The 17548-nt window shown below is 46.6% G+C and overlaps 2 pseudogenes; one reads left to right on the forward strand and one right to left on the reverse strand.

Annotated features, from left to right (window-relative positions):
* Positions 1–8857: 8857 nt before the first annotated feature.
* LOC123404929 lies at positions 8858–9468 on the reverse strand (annotated as a pseudogene).
* A 594-nt stretch (positions 9469–10062) lies between these two features.
* Positions 10063–16882, forward strand: LOC123403632 (annotated as a pseudogene).
* The last annotated feature ends 666 nt before the right edge of the window (positions 16883–17548 follow it).

Below are 17548 nucleotides of genomic sequence, written 5' to 3' on the forward strand. Positions count from 1 at the left end.
CCTCCTCTATTTTGTTCTTTTCCTCCTCTATTTCTTCTTCTCCCTCCTCTTCTTCTTCTTCTTATTATTATTATTTTCTTCTCCTCGTCTTCTTCTTCTCTTTTTCTTCTACTTCTCCTCTTTTTCTTCTACTTCTCCTCTTCTTCTTTTTTTTCTCTTCTTCTACTTCTCTTTTTCTTCTACTTCTCCTTCTCTTCTTCTACTTCTCCTCTTCTTCTAACCCTAACCTAACTCTAAATATTACTAACCCTAATAACCTAGCACTAACCTAATAACAATAACAATTAAATGACAAAAAATATAAAAAACAGAATCAACCCAGCACAAAATAATAAAAAACAATATTTTTTTCTCCTCCTCTTCTTCTACTTCTCCTCCTCTTCTTATTCTCCTTCTTCTTCTTCTTCTTCTTTTGGAGGGGGTTGAGGGGCAAGCGAGAGAGGGGGGGACGGTGTTACCTGGAGGGCGGTGGCGGCGTCTGGAGGGGGGCGGCGGAGTCCGGCGACGGTGGCGTGGAGCACAGGAGGGGGCGGCGGCGTCTGGCGGCGGCGAGCACACGAGGGGGGCGGTGATTCGGGTCGCGGCGGCGAGGGCGGCGCGCTGCATCGGGTAGAGAGGGGTTCGAACGGAGAGGGAAGGAGTGGGGCGAGAGGGGAGTAGGAACAGGTTAGCTAAACATAGCAGTAGCGCTTTTCCGCATTTAGCGCTACTGCTATTGAATTTATCAGTAGCGTGTTTTCCATGTGCACGTTGTTGCTATCGCTATCGCAGGTGGCCTTGTCGGGCCACGTTTAGCAGTAGGCGGGCTACCGCGGTACTCTGAGTAGTTATGTCATAGCTTAGCTCAGTGTTGGATCGGGGCAGAAAGCTTGGAGCTGGATGCGAGGCAGTGCAATGAATGCGATCAGAGGAGCGAATAGAAGGAAGGAAGGAGAAGATGGGAGCTCCTATGCGGCGAGTCCAGCTGGACGGGCTGCTATCTCCCAAACAACAACACCAGAAATTGGCACGTTTACTAGAAATCTTGGCCCGCGTTGGTTTTTCCCTTGAAAAGGAAAGGATGATGCAGCACAGTAGCAGTAAGTATTTCCCTTAGTTTAAGAACCAAGGTATGAATCCAGTAGGAGTGTCAAGATGAGGCACCACAACACCTGCGCAAAAACAAACGAGCTTGCACCCAACGCGACAAAGGGGTTGTCAATCCCTTCACGATTGTTTACAAAGTGAGATCTGGTGGAGACAAAAAGGAAATAAAAGTGCGGCAAAGTACGAAGGTATGAAGATGTGAAATAGACCCGAGGGCCATAGTGTTCACTAGAGGCTTCTCTCATGACAGCAAATATTATGGTGGGTGAATAAATTACTGTCGAGCAATTGATAGAATCGCGGAAAGTCATGACGTTATCTAAGGCAATGATCACATGTATAGGCATCACGTCTGAAACAAGTAGACCGATACTGTCAGCATCTACTACTATTACTCCACACATCGACCGCTATCCAGCATGCATCTAGTGTATTAAGTTCATGACAAACGGAGTAACGCCTTAAGCAAGATACATGATGTAGAGGGATAGACTCAAGCAATATGATGAAAACCCCATCTTTTTACCCTTGATGGCAACAACACGATACGTGCCTCGCTACCCCTTCTGTCATTGGGTGAGGTCACCGCACGGTATGAACCCAAAACCAAGCACTTCTCCCATTGCAAGAATTATAGATCTAGTTGGCCAGACAAAACCCATAAATCAAAGAGAATTACAAGGATATGAAATCATACATATAAGAAATCAGAGATGACTCAAATAATATTCATAGATAATCTGATCATAAATCCACAATTCATCGGATCTCGACAAACACACCGCAAAAGAAGATTACATCGGATAGATCTCCGTGAAGATCATGGAGAACTTTGTATTGAAGATCCAAGAGAGAAAAGAAGTCATCTAACTACTAACTATGGACCCGAAGGTCTGTGGTGAACTACTCATGCATCATCGGAGAGGCAATGATGTTGATGAAGAAGCCCTCCGTCTTCGAAACTCCCTCCGCCAGGGCACCGGAAGGTCTCCAGATGAGATCTCGCGGAAACGAAAGCTTGCGACGGCGGAAAAGTGTTTTCGTGGCTCTCCTGATTTTTTAGGGATTTTAGTGAATTTATAGGCGAAGGAGCTAGGGAAGGGGAGCCACAAGGGGCCCACAAGCCTGCTAGACGCGCCCCAGGCCGCGGCTAGGGGGCTTGTGGCCTCCCCTGGGCCCCTTTGCCTTGGTTCCCAAGTTCCCCGAGTGTCTTCTGTTCCGGAAAAAAATCTTTTCGGAGGTTTTATTCCTTTTGGACTCCGTTCAAAATTCCTATCTGAAAAGGCCAAAAACACGGAAAAAATAGAAACTAGCACTGGGCACTGGGTCAATAAGTTAGTCTAAAAAATAATATAAAATAGCATAATCATGCATACAAAACATCCAAGTTGACACTAAAATAGCATGAAACGATCAAAATGTATAGATACGTTGGAGACGTATCACCGACCCATTAGTATAAACAGCTAAAAAGTTTTTAAAAAAACAGCTTTATGCAAAGATCAAACCAGAGACATGTGGCTTCTTTCGCGCGAGCCTAGCCACTGCAATAGATACACTTTATTGGTTTACTATGACGCTTGTGGCTAAACGTAATTCCAAAACATTTTTACAAATGCTAGAACTTTCTTTTGAAATTCCAGAATATTTTTTCAAATTTCGGGACAGTTTTTCAGAATCTAGGACATTTTTTCAAATTTCAAAACATTTTTTTAAATTTCAGAATTTTTTTTAAATTCTGAAACATTTTTTAAATTTCAAAACATTTTTGAAACAGAAACAGGAAAAAAATAAACGAAAAGGAGTAAACAAAAAAGAAAACAAAAAAAACTGTTCAAGAAATCTTTTAAAAAGTGTTCAAAACAGAGAAAACTCGGCTGAAAACTTGTAAAAGGTTTCCAAAACCGGAACGGATGGAAGTACTAACGGGCTGGCTCAAATCCGATCGCTCGCTCGAAGCTCATGTGCCCTTGGTTATCTATTTGACACAAAGTGTATCAAATAGGATTTTCTGGAAAATATACTCTCGTTCTGTTCAGATCACTCTTTTTAGGCGTTGCATTGTCGGTCCACTCATTCGGTCCGGTCCCGAACTTTTTTCGGTCTAGACTAGTATAAATGCCCGTGCATTGCACTGGGAAAAAAAAATATTGGTAATAAACAACATGACAATCTCAACCAATACATAGGACCATAATCAAGCACATAATATTGTTAAAGAGTACATGTCTAGATTCCGTTGTAAGCTAGAAACTGAATGTCATTTACAACCAACTATATGTAATTGACCCAGTTGGGCTTTATTTATTGAATTATTAGAAGCCCTTTCATTTGCTAGATAGGTAAAACTACCATTAGAGATGCCAGCCAACAGGGAAGCTTCTTTTTTCAGAAATAGCAAGTATGTCCAGGTAACAACACATTTGATCCTTCCCCGAGCCCACAGTGGTTTTGGAAGTTGCCATAGCTCTCGGCTCTGTAAGTTCCCCTGAAATAAATTTGCAACTTCACAGTACATATGCTGGGATGGTTAATTCTGACATTGTAATTGTATTGTGATGCCAAACCAAGGATCTTACAATCCAGAAGACTCTAGGACACGGTGCCCATGAGGCTGTTCAGCAGCCCGCAGCTACAGCAAGTGTAAACTTGCACAAAAATCTTTTCTGATGGTCTTTAGAGTGCCGTGCCATGGCAAATCTGACAAGGCCTCTTTGCAGGATCCTCGATGACAATGCGTTCAATGGCACCCTGGACCTGGGGAGGAGCATCAGCAACGAGCTGAGCATGGTGAGCTTCAAGGGCAATGACTTCTCCTCCGTCACGATGACCTCCGGCTACAACGGCACCCTCGCGTGAGTACCAACTACCAAGTAGTAGTGGCCAATCCCCGTTTTCATACGGTGGCAGTGTTGTCACCTTACTTACAGACTCGTGCCACGGCATGGCATCGTTCAGACTGGCTCGGAACCCGGTGTGCGACCATGTCACACCCAAGATGCGACCCTATCCTCAATTTGACACGAGGGCCTCGTCAGGGATAGAAGCGGATCTCATCGTGTCGCAAGAATGGATATCGTCACAAGTACATGTACTGAACAGAAGAGATTATATATAGAATTGGCTTACACTCGTCACAAGCTACATCAAAGTCACATCAGTACATTACATAATTATCAAGGGTAAGAGCAGGGTCCGACTACGGACGAAAACAAACGAGAAAAATAAGAACGACGTCCATCTTTGCTATCCCAGGCTGCCGGCTTGGGACCCATCCTAGATCGATGAAGAAGAAGAAGAAGAAGCAACTCCAAATGAACAATCAACGCGCTCGCGTCAAGTAACCTGTACCTGCAACTGGTGTTGTAGTAATCTGTGAGCCACAGGGGACTCAACAATCTCATTTCCAAAGGTATCAAGACTAGCAAAGCTTAATGGGTGAGGCATGGTTAAGTGGTGAGGTTGCAGCAGCGGCTAAACACATATTTGGTGGCTAAACTTACGAGTACAAGAAATAAGAAAGGGAAGATCTACGCATAGCGTACGGGAACTACGGATGATCAAATGAATGATCCTGAACACCTACCTACGTCAGACATGACCCCACCGTGTCCTCGATCGGAGAAGGAACTCACGAAAGAGACAGTCACGGTTATGCACACAGTTGGTAAGTCTTAATTAAGTTAACTTCAAGTTATCTAGAACCAGTATTAAACAAAGTTTCCACGTTGCCACATAACGGCGGGCACGACTTTCCGAAAAGATTTAACCCTGCAGGGGTGCTCCAACTAGTCCATCACAAATTACCACAAGCCGCATAGAAATCCTCGATCACGAAGCTCGCGATCTCGTCGAATTCCTTAGTGGAAAACCTCAACTCTGAGTTTACCCAAAGCATCACCGGAATCCCGATGCACAAGATATCTCGTCAAAGGTAAAATTAATCCAGCAAGGCCGCCCGGCGTGTCGACGATCCCGATAGGAGCCGCGTATCTCGTTCTCAGGACACGGCGGATGAGCGATGGTTACCACGCCAAACGCCGAGTTGCCCCGGGTAGCGTTAGTAAGCTGCTCTGTTTTGGACCAGCACCATCAGCACTGGCCCTCCCTGTATTATGTGAAATTACTCCTCGGGTAGCACTAACTCCCTATGCATTTCAGTATTATCAAATTATTATGTTGGGCAAATAGTACCAATGTTGGGCCTTGCCAGACCAACTTTAATCTAAAATGAATTATCAAGGGGGTCCCCATAACAACCCCGATCGTGTTAGGAGCGCTCAATTATGAAACATAACACCGGTAGCCGAAACTAAGGAGGCAAAGGTGGAACGAAACACCAGGCTAGAAAGGCCGAGCCTTCCACCTTTTACCAAGTATATAGGTCCATTAAATTGAATAACATTTAATATGGTGATATAACAAGGAACCCATGTTTTCACATGGAAGCAAAGCACCTGCAACTAGCAACGCTAACACAGGGTTAAGCAAGCGGTAACATAGCCAATCAGTGGTTTGCTAGGTTGAACAGGTTGATGGTTTTCATGGCATTGTTGAGAGGCTGATATTTAACATGTAGTAGGCAACGAGACATAAACGACAGCATCGAAATAACTAGCATGGCAATGATAGTAATGGTATCTGGGGAAATGATCATCTTGCCTGAGATCCCGCTTGGAAGAAGAATGCCTCCGAGAAGCAGACGAACCGACGTAGTCGAACGGGTCCTCACAATCCGGCACGCGTGCAGAGCTCTATCGAGACGAATCAAACCGGAACACAAATCAACACACGGAATTCACCATACGATGCACAACACAAATGATGCATGAACAGCTGAATACATGCAAGTCACGGCATGACCAATCACACATTCAAACACTACACATTAAGTGAAGTTCAATAAGCAACGAGTTGCATATTGACGAAACTCCACGTTAACTATTTAGTTCCATCCCGATTAGATACATGGAAATATTAAATGTGATTAAACATGGCAAGAGGTGAAGCGCAATTAATCTACCTATCTAGGCATTTTAAATGTGGTCGGAAATGTCTTATAGCACCACCGAAACGACCTCACAAGTTAATTTACAATTCTGTCCAGATCTGAATTAATGCTTTTAATTAGTTGTTAAACAGAAAAACAAATAGGTTCACGTGATTCTACGCGTCAGACAAGCAACCTACACACAAAGAACATCTCCAACGGAGCTACGGTTCAAAAGATACAAGCACCGCAAGATATGATGGCATGAATGCAAAATGTGTGCAACGGCGGCTACGAGCACTTCAACACATGCAACCAGCAAGAGAAAATGAAACTACACGAGATTCTAAGCAAGTTTCATATAGGACACATTCAAAACGGAGCTACAGTTCAACAACTACGGGCAAAACAAGAAATCACTACAATCTGCCAAAATCAGCCACATAGCATTTTCTACGCCCCACAACTACGGCTACACAACTCCGATATGCTCAAGCAAGGCATGTCACAGAAGAGGGCAAGAAGCACTACTACGAACAACTAACAACAACTAGCATGGCAGCAAGGAACACTAGGAAAGAACTCATAAAATGGCTTCCCACTCTCTATTTCAGACTTAGTGAAAATTACACCTCATGAAAGTGCAGTTTTCGATCTGAAGCAATATTGACAGCAACAAAACCTATAGGTACAAGACTCCAAATGGCATGAAAATTTACAGCATGCTATAGAAACACAAGGGGTACAACTAACTCCATTGGACCAATCTCAAAAGAGCTACAGATCACAAGATGCAAGCAAGATAAGACAACAACAAAATAATAACAGATCGCAGACTTAGAAATATTTCAGCACGTCCAAAACAGCACTATTTCTAGCAACTTGAGGGCAATCAAAACACACCTAAACATGCATTTCTATTGCAACTAAAAATACCAGGGGCTAGTCTAAACACCCAAGATCAACTCTTTAGTTGACGACTCAGTCAAACGAAGCACGGAATAAATCCTACGAATTAAAAAAAGGGCATCACGGCAAAATATCGCGCGAACTAATTTACTCAAAAGCTAAAACTAATTGCACAGAAAAATCCCATGGATTTTTATACCCCGAAAACATATAAAATATGTGGGGTTGCACAACAATATAATGCCACACGAAAATGCGAGAAAATAACCTATACACGGGAAAATAAACTACCGACAAACCCTACACGCAAAAATACCAATGACCGCTCTAAAATACATGAAAAAGTGGCTCCTAAAACATGGACATCTTATCTACGGCATACAAGCAACCCGGACACACGCGAAAATTAAACACGGGCAACATTCTATTGGGACAGCACGCTAAACTAGGCGTTAGGCATGCTAAACGACGTCAAACATTTGTTCAAGTTTTAAAAACGGATTCTACGCGAGAAACTACACGAAAACCATATGCTACGCGCCTCAATCCGACTTACGAAATAAAATCTACGGGCATTCTAAAATCGTCTATATTCTGGAATTTATTAATCCGAATAAACCTAATTAACTACTTGGCCGAACAGGGGGGTCTCACCTGGGCCGCCTGGAGGGAGGAGGCGAGGCGGTGGGCCGTCCCAGCTGGGCCGGCTCGGGCAGGAGCTGGCGCCCTGGGCTGCTGGCGCAGGAGCGGCCCACGCTGGGGTTGGTGAGCGGACAAGCAACTCCCGTCGGGCTCCTCCCGAGCGGGATCCAGAGGCAGCTGCGGCGGCGAAGTACACGGCGGCAGCAGGCGTCGGCGGGGATGGAGGCAGGCACCTCCGACGGGCGGTGCAGGCGGCCGGTTCCGGGCGTGGGCCGGCCGGATCTGGCGCGGGAGGCCGGCGGGGCACCGAGGCACGGCGTGGGGCGGCGGCCATGGCGGCGACTGCGGGCCGGTGCTGCAGGTCTCCGGCAAGGAGAGCTTCGCGCTGCGAGCAGGCGGCGGGAGGCGAACGGGACGGCCGGCGGGCGTCGCCGGAGGCGCGGGGCACGGCAGCTCGGGCTGCTGCGGGCAGGAGGCGGCGGTCGACGGCGAAGGCGCGGGAGCTCGGGCTAGGGTTAGCCTCGGGCCGAGATGGGCTTCGGCGGGCCTGACCCGGGCTCGGACGGGCCCGGCGGCTGGAGGTGGGAGGCTGCGCTAGGGTTAGGTGAGGGCACAGTTTTCGAGGCACAGGGGGTTGGTTGTCCAAAATTAGGAGGAGGGTCTATTTATAGACAAATGGGGGGCTAGGTTAGCCGGAATTTCGTTCCAGATCCAACCGTGCGGTCGGATTCGGACGATTTCGAAAGCGGGAATGGGTACGCAGCCGTGTAGAGGGGATATCCGGAGACGAGAGGGAAAACGGGCGGCGCGGCAACGAATTTAAAAAACACCGACAAACGTCCGACGAATAACCGAAGACGATGCCGCTACGGTCAACCGTACGGGTACCAGACGGACTCCGTTCGCGATGAAATTCGACAGGCGGCCTAGCTATATCTAATCACGACCGCATGCCAAGTTTCACCTCGATTAGAGAAAGTTTTCAACACCTTTTAAAAACAGGGTTTTGACGATGCCACAGGGCGCGTGCGAGTGCGGTCGGACTCAGAACGAACAACGACGAGAACCGGCAACTACTAACGAATGCAAGTTTTGAAAACTGGCCGCAACGAAGATGCCGATGCAATGCAGATGATGCGCATGATGCGACAAAAGAAAATACCCACACGACGAAAACGGAATAAAAGGGGGGATCTTCTGGAACGTCGGGATCGGGCTGTCACAGACCACCTAGCGAACACGGCGTACTGCAACTTGACGCAGCACGCGCCTTCGCCGGCGTACACGACGAGCCTGGTGAAATGCTTCTCCGGGGTATGCTTGCATGAGCCCCGGGGTGATGTACTTCTGCTTCCAGCTCTCCCCGTCCCTGTTCCCTCCTCCGGCACGCGCCACCTGCAGAAGCAGCATGGCATGACAGCAGCAACACCTGCGCCCTCCTCCCACGCGCGCCCACGCCAGCAGAAGCAGAAGCAGACGACAGATGCGCCGGGCCGGCATCCCGCACTCCAACTGCTGCGCCACTGCCGCCACGTGCAACCGGTACGGGCACGTCTTCCACCACCACTGCCTCGTCTGCGGCCGCGCATACTGCCGCCGCTGCATGGGCAACATGATCGAGGGACGCAAGTGCCTCGACTGCCTCGGCCGCAAGTACAACCACCGCTAGATCCACCGCGCCGGCCGGGGCGCCACCGCCGTCGCGGGGCTCCTCTGCCTCTGTAGTTGCGCGCTCCACGCATGGGGCTCTTCTTCCTCCGTCAGGTCACAAGAGCTGCTCTGGGCCGAGAAGAGCCCCGCACCACGCTGAATCCGTCCTCGTCTTCCTCCACAACCTCCATCTCCGCCTCCTACAACACCGCAACCGGCGAGGGATACTCCGCGTCCATGAGCATGAGGCTCGTGCCCTTTTTGTGCTCGTCGTCGTCGTCATGCTCCCGATTAGATCGAGCCGCCATCGGTGGAGTCATGAGGAGGAGCAGGAGGGGAGTCGCGGCATGGGCTCCTCTTCTCACGGCTGGTGGGGACGGGAAGAAGAACACGACGATGGTGGGGCTCGAGCCGCCGCATCGCCCCCAGCCGCTCAAGCCGCGTTGACCCAATCCAGATGCTGCGGGGTGGTTTGCGTGTACTCGATTTAGGTAAAAAAAGAGGATCGTTGGTTGAATAGGCAATACTGCGGGGGGTTTTCTGTAAGAACGGAACGTTTTCTTAAAGTATCCACTTAAAATAGGACTGCGGGTTGATTAACTAAAAACGAAGACACTTTTTATAAAAATACCACGACGGACGATCAAAAACCGTATTTTCTTTATTATTATTAGGGAGAAAAATCTAAACTTGGACCGATATATTTTATTGTTGGGTCTGAACCGAGCGGGCCAAGACTGAACGGGTCACGAGCGGGTGGCCCGCTCGCTACGTCCAGACTGACCTCCCTCCCTAAGGCCTTGTTTGGCACGAAGGGGTTGGGGAGGATTGTGAAGGGGGGTTTTCAGAGGATTGGGTGAATCCCTTCCTTGCACCCAATCCTCTCAAATCCCCTCAATTGTCAAATCCGTGAGCCATGAGAGAAGGTTTCTAAGCTGCGTGGGTAGAAAGAAATCAAGGGGGATTAGAGAGGATTGAAAGGGGTTTGCTTACTATAAACTCTGTCCACGAAATGAACATGGAGAGAATCGTGGGGTTTCCGATCCCCTCGGACATAATCCCCTACAAACCTCCTCCAACCATGCGCACGAAACATGAGTCATCACCGAGAAGCAGTCGTGAGGTCACACCAAACCGCCGCTCCTCAATCATTCCCATTCCTCACCGGCGCCCGGCCCCCACATTCTTCACTCCCTGATCCATGGTCCCTGCTGCTGCCTCCATTATGCGCCGTGATGGCCGGTGGCTGCTGCTCAGATCTCCATTACAACCCTCGCTGGCCGCCGCTCAGATCTCCTCCAAGCGCCGCCTCCCTGCAGCTTCTACGCCCCATCTCTTACTGCGCTTCGCCCCTGCCACCTACTCCATAACGACGACACAACGGTAGCCGCGACGGAGGCGCGCGGCTTGGTCGAGACGGCGACGACCTGTCCTGAAGGACACGCACGCTCCTCTCCCGTGAGTTTCCCTGCATCTGTCCAACTAGCAGCTAGCTAGATTACGCCTGTCCATCCTTCTTGCCATTTCTCATGCTTATAACTCGTTCCTCATGCTTATCAGTTCAGACTTAATTCCAACGTGCTGTCACTCATCCCCCCTTTGTACTAGTACTCGTAAATTACTCCTTAGCTGCACCGAGTGTTGGGGGAATGACGACGACGATGTGGTGTTGATTTATCTTAGCTGCAGCAAGCGATTACATAGCGAGAATGGCCATGGTTCTGGATGCCTTAGCATCCTATGTACAGAGCATGCTGACGGAGATGGCCAGCGAAGAGGTGCACATGCTACTTGGAGTCAGGGACGAGATCGACAAGATGGGCGTCAAGCTCAGGGACCTCAAGAACTTCCTCGCCGACGCTGATAGGAGAAACATCACCGATAAGAGCGTGCAAGACTGGGTGGGCCAGCTCAAGCGTGCCATGTACGAAGCCACCGACATCCTCGACCTCTGCCAGCTCAAGGCCATGGAGCAGGGTCCAGCCACTAAAGATGTGGGGTGCTTCAACCCCTTGCTCTTCTGCATGCGGAATCCCTCCTATGCCCATGACATCGGCACCCGCATCAAAGCGCTCAACAAGAGGCTCGGCGACATCAAGGAGCAAAGCGCTGCTTTTAGCTTCGTCGATCTTGGTTCCTATGAGGATCATTGCAGCACGGCACACACCTCTCGTCGTGGTAATACCAGGCGGGAGACATCGGGGGAGTTCGACCGGTCGGGTCTAGTCGGGGACAAGATAGAAGAGGACACAAGGAAGATGGTTGAGATGTTGCTGACTGAGAAAGAGAGCAACAACAACATCATGGTGTTCGCTGTTGTTGGTGTCGGTGGGATCGGTAAGACCACTCTTGCCCAGAAGGTCATCAATGATGAAACCATGAAGGCCGAGTTTGACAAAATGATATGGTTGAGCATCAACAAGGACTTTGACAAGGTTGAGCTGCTAAGGACAATCATCACACTCGCAGGGGGTGAGGGGGGTCACATAGAGGTGAAAAGGCGTTGACTGTGCTTCAGCCAGTCCTTGCTACTGCCTTGAAAGGGAAGAAGCTATTCCTAGTGCTAGATGATGTGTGGAACCATGAAGCATGGGGTGATGTGCATAAAACATCCTTGGCTAATGTTGTGGCTCAAGGTAGCCGAGTCCTCGTCACTACTAGAGATGAAAGAGTTGCCCGAGGGATGAAAGCTGCGCTTCCCTACCACCATGTCGACAAATTAGAGGAGGAGGATGCCTGGTCATTGCTCAAGAAACAGGTGCGTAACTAAACTCCATGCATCGTCAGTAATTACTCGCCTCCTGCTTAATTTGGAGTAGAGATAACTAGGCCACTCGTAGTTAGTTGTCTTTCGTTGCATGATGGGTGTTCATAATGCATAGTTTGTAGAGCGTGGTATCATAGTAACTTTATTTAATAAGCTGTACCATCACTCTTACATGTAATAAGCTGTACCATCACGACTCCAACTTGACCAAAGTATCAAATTTAGGTTGATGAAAATTGGACAGTATTGTTTCCCTAATATATAGTTGTGTGTGGGAGTAATTAATAGTGTTCTTGGCACTGTTTCTCCCTTTTAGAAAGCTAAAATTTTAACGTACACGTACTCGCCACCGAAAATGCAAATCCAAACAGAATCAGTAATTAGGATAATATAAATGTCCTTCGATTTATAAAAGGTGAGACACACTGGTATTGTTCTTCCATTTCCACCATGTTCACAAATACACAGTCATTCCTTGGGCTAAACTTCAGTCGTGTTTGGCTGGAGGTGTCAATACTACAGTATGAAAAAGTTGTAATCAGTAGAGTGATACGAAAGGGTGCCCAGCCCACCTATAGGTGTAGCCAACAAATCTCATGATCCGGAAACATGAATTAAAATATTAGCTGGTACTTCAAATTCTTTACTTATTTGGATGCTAGTTTATAAAATTGCGTATGTAGAATTATAGATAATTTAAACATGTACAGGCCCTCCTGCCTTGTAGTTGTAGATAAAATATGACTGTGTTTTTCCCGCAAAATATAAAATATGCATGACTCTGTTTTCCAGAGGACGAATATATTTATCTTAGTATTATCTGCATAATTAAACACGCAATTTGTTTAGTTTCTGATATTATAAATTAAGCTAAATATTTTGTGGTTAAAAGCGTAAGAAACTTAACATCTTGTCTAGGTGAGCATGTTATGATTGTAGGCATCCCAGTTGACAGCAACATCTCCACTTACCAGTTCATTCACTTGATAGTTCAATTTAAATAATACTTTAAATGAGATTTCACGAGTCCCTTTTCTCCATTAGCCTATTTTTAACTACTCCCTCCGTTCCTAAATATGAAGTCTTTTTTAGAGATTTAAATACAAACTATATACAAATGTATATGGATGCATTTTAGAGTGTAGATTCACTCATTTTGCTCCTTATGTAGTCCGTATTGGAATCTATAAAAAGACTTATATTTAGGAACGGAGAGAGTAATATTGAGTTGACACTGGCCGTTCAACTGCTTATTGAGTCTATCATTTAAACTGATTGCAGATAATCTCAAGTGAGATAGATGAACAGGAAATTGAAATGCTCAAGGATATTGGGGTGCAAATTGTAGCAAAATGTGATGGTTTACCTCTTGCTGTCAAAGTAATGGGAGGGCTCTTGTGTCAGAAGGACAAAACACACCGTGAGTGGGAGATGGTTCTGGATGATTCTATATGGTCGATATCTGGAATTCCCGAAGAGCTAAACCATGCAGTATATTTAAGCTTTGAAGATTTGTCTTGTTGTATGAAGCAATGCTTTCTATACTACTCACTTCTCCCTAAATCTGGATTGTTTTTTAATGATGAGATAATTGCCATGTGGATTAGTGAAGGATGTCTTCATGGGACCTCGGATGACTTGGAAGGACTGGGAAGCAAGTACTATAAGGAGCTGATACTGAGGAATCTTATAGAGCCAAATACAGAGTATGTTGATCAATGTGTCTGCAACATGCATGATGTTGTACGCTCATTTGCTCGGTTTGTGGCTAGAGACGAGGCACTGACAGCTCATAGTGGAGAAACTAGTATTGTTAGTAAACTAAGTGCACATGAGTTTCTTCGGTTATCTCTAGAAAGTAAAGCATCGGAAACAGATGGGTTAGACTGGAGTTCTTTGCAAGCACAGAAGACATTAAGGGCACTAATATCAGCTGGTTACATAAATATCAAGGCCGGTGATTCGTTAGTTCATTTTCCATGTCTACGAACTTTACATATAGATTCTGCACAGGTTGTAGCATTGCTTGAATCTTTGCATGAACTCAAGCATCTGAGGTACCTGTCCTTAGAAAACACAGATATATCTTGTCTGCCTGATAGTATTGGAAAGATGAATTTCTTGCAGTACATTAACCTTGTAAATTGCCAGCAATTTGTGAAACTTCCAGATAACATTGTAAAATTAGGGCAGCTAAGGTGTCTGAACTTCAGGGGAACAAGTATAGAAGGCATACCTAGGGGGTTTTGTGCTCTAACAAACTTGAGGATGCTATGTGGGTTTCCAGCCCAGGTGGATGGCGAGTGGTGCAGTTTGGAAGAGTTAGGTCCACTTTCTTGGCTCAAGAATCTTCAATTGGACGGATTGGAGAATATAACTCTTGCATCATCTGCAGCAAAGGCAAAGCTTGGCGACAAGGTGCATCTTACCACCCTACACTTACATTGTAGTAGTAGATTAGGAGATGATGGGCTGGTTAAAGAGGAAGATGTTATCTCTGAGGAAGAGCAACAACGAATCGAAAAGGTGTTTGATGAGTTATGCCCTTCCCCCAGGTTAGAGGATCTTTATATCGATGGATATTTTGGCCAATGGCTTCCAAGGTGGATGATGTCATCATCAGTTGTGTCCCTCAAGAGCTTGAGGATTCTGTTCATGAACGACATGGCTTGCTGCGCACAACTTCCTGATGGCTTGTGTCAGCTCCCCTATTTGGAGTTCATTCAGATCAACCATGCTCCAGCCATCAAGCGTATTGGACCTGAATTCATACAGTCCCACCATCACCACGGTCCCTCTCCTTCCCAGACGGCGGCTGCATTTCCGAGATTGCATGAGATGCGGTTGATGGGAATGGTGGAATGGGAGGAGTGGGAGTGGGAGGGGAAAGTGCAAGCCTTTCCCGTCTTGCAGGAACTTATGCTAAAGCAATGCAAATTGAAGTGTCTTCCTCCTGGCTTTGCCTCCCAGGCAAGGGCTTTGAATAAATTAATCATATACTATGTCCAGGGTCTCATCTCTATAGAGAACTTCCCATCTCTGGTCGAATTGGATCTGGATGAAAACATTGACCTAGTGAGGATCGCAAATCTTCCCAGACTTCAGAAGCTTACCATAGAAGATTGCCTAGAGCTGAAGGAGATGGAGGTTGTTCCTTTACTCCACAGGTTCACGCTCACGGATGAAAACATCGAGACACTCCCAGAATACATGGGAGGTATAAACCCAATGCATTTGGAGCTATACTGCAGCCTAGCTCTACTCTCTTTCATAGCAGCGGGTCAGTCTGGTCCCGAGTGGGACAAGTTCAGCCATGTTGAGCATGTCAAGGCATATGCATGTGAATGAGATAATTCAAGGAAATGGCATGTCTTGTACACAGCTAATCCCTACAGCCTGGAGACAAATGTCAACCTCTCTGCTTTCATGTCTAGAGGTAATTTAGCATTGCTCGTTCATCTTACTTTGTGTATTTATTTTGGTTATTTGAACTATGCTCTTTTTTTTTTCTGCTTTTCATCAGTATGTTCGAGTTGGAATATATTCCCTTCATTCTCAGTCCTTCTGAATACGCTATTCTAGAGCAGGACAATAAAATCATGGTATTAATGTCAACATAGATGTATTACCACCTTTTCCTCTAAAGAGAATTGACGTAAGAAGACTAGCTTTTTACTGTTTGATCTGGCTGCACTCCCTCATGTTGCTAAATATTTGTTGTTCGCACTTGTTCCCCAAGGTTACATCCGGACTGAAAATGAATAGTAATATCTTTAACTACTATGTACCTCTTATATGTTATTTTTGTATCTCACTGTTTTAACCCTATCACAGTTGAGCTCTTGCCTTATAAGCTATGGATTGTGTACCACCTTTATCTTTTCTTCTCATGCAGGAACCTTAACTTCTTTCGAGGATGCTCAAAGATTTGAATCTGTCTTCAAAATGACAAGAAAAACGTTTAGCTACATCTGCAGCTTGGTGATGGGGCCGTCAATGAAAGATATAAATAGCTACACCTTTGTTGACGGGAGGGTACTGTGTTTAGAAGATCGAGTGGCTGTTGCTCTGAGAAGATTATACTCTAGTGAGCCAACAGAGACCTTAGGACCCTCTGTTGGTGTGAATGAGTCAACCCTCTTATTGATAACCTAGAGTTTTGTTTGTTGGCTTTTCGCCCTCAGGATCGAACACACGATCACCCTGCAGCTCGACTAGTCGTGTACGTGCAACTCGGCTCAACGTATACGAACTAGTTGTAGCACTCGATATCTCACCGGCGCTTACGCAAACACCGGGACCAGAACACACGCACGCGAACGCAGCAACACGAAGATGGCCAGAGGCACGTGTCGTGCCTCGTAATAATCTCTTTATTGCTTTTCTCGTTTTTTTGGTGTTACAAAACTGAGCGTATACACGCATATATATATGCCTCAACCTAGCCCTACGACTAACAAACCGACTCAACCTGGACTTTCAAATACAATACGGACACACACCTAAAAAACCTACCAGGACACGGACTACTACTCTTGCCTAAGCAAAACTTACTAAGACTAGGGCTAGCACTCCTATCCGGACACAACATGCAAGACTCCAATAATGTTTGGATTACCCAACATTCACCCCCTAATCTAAACATCGACTTGTTGACTTGGAACCAACATATCACCTGGATTACCAGCCCACGCCGTCACATCTTAGCGTGCTACATGCAGACTAAACACATAGCCTCTCATGCAGGAACTCAACTTAACTGGTGCGCATCCATCTTCACGTTGGCCTTCGTCTTCCCGCCGAGACACACTAATTAACGACTCAGACACAAACAAAAACTAAAGACACGACTCTTCCCCCCCCCCCCCCCCCCCCCCGCAGCTTCTTCATCAAAGCAACCCTGGGCCGTCATCCACGTCAACTTTAGCTAGTTGCAGAATCTCGTGCTCCTTCTTTGCCTCCTTCCGCGGATTAGGACACTCTCGAGAATAGTGTCCATAGTCCTGACAATTGTAGCAACGAACTTTAGATTTGTCGAACTTCCGGTACTTCTGCTTATTATGCAAGAACATCAACTGCTCCTCTTCTTGGTCACGTTCACGTCCCTTCAACGTCAACTCATAGGTCTTTAGCCGCCCGATCACCTCCATCACCGACATCTTCGTCACATCGCCCCACTGCTCGATGGTGCCAACAATCGGTAAAAACTTGTCGGGAACGGCTCGTAGTAATTTCTCCACAACCGCGATGTCTTCCATCTTTGATCCGAGAGCTCGCATCTCATTAACTAGGGAGGTTAGTTTTAACGCAAATTCACCAACCCCTTCTGACGCCTTCATGCTCATCCTCTCGAACTCCCTCCTTAGAGCTTGAACATGTGCCTTCTTGACACGATCATCTCCAGCATGCATCTCCTTGAGCGCTTGCCAAGCTTCCTTTGCCGTCTCTTTCTCCGATATGGACATGAAAACAGCATCAGACACACCTTGGGCTATGATGGCGAA

The sequence above is a fragment of the Hordeum vulgare genome, chromosome 6H, assembly GCF_904849725.1.
Source record: "Hordeum vulgare subsp. vulgare chromosome 6H, MorexV3_pseudomolecules_assembly, whole genome shotgun sequence".
Classification (NCBI taxonomy): Eukaryota; Viridiplantae; Streptophyta; class Magnoliopsida; order Poales; family Poaceae; genus Hordeum; species Hordeum vulgare.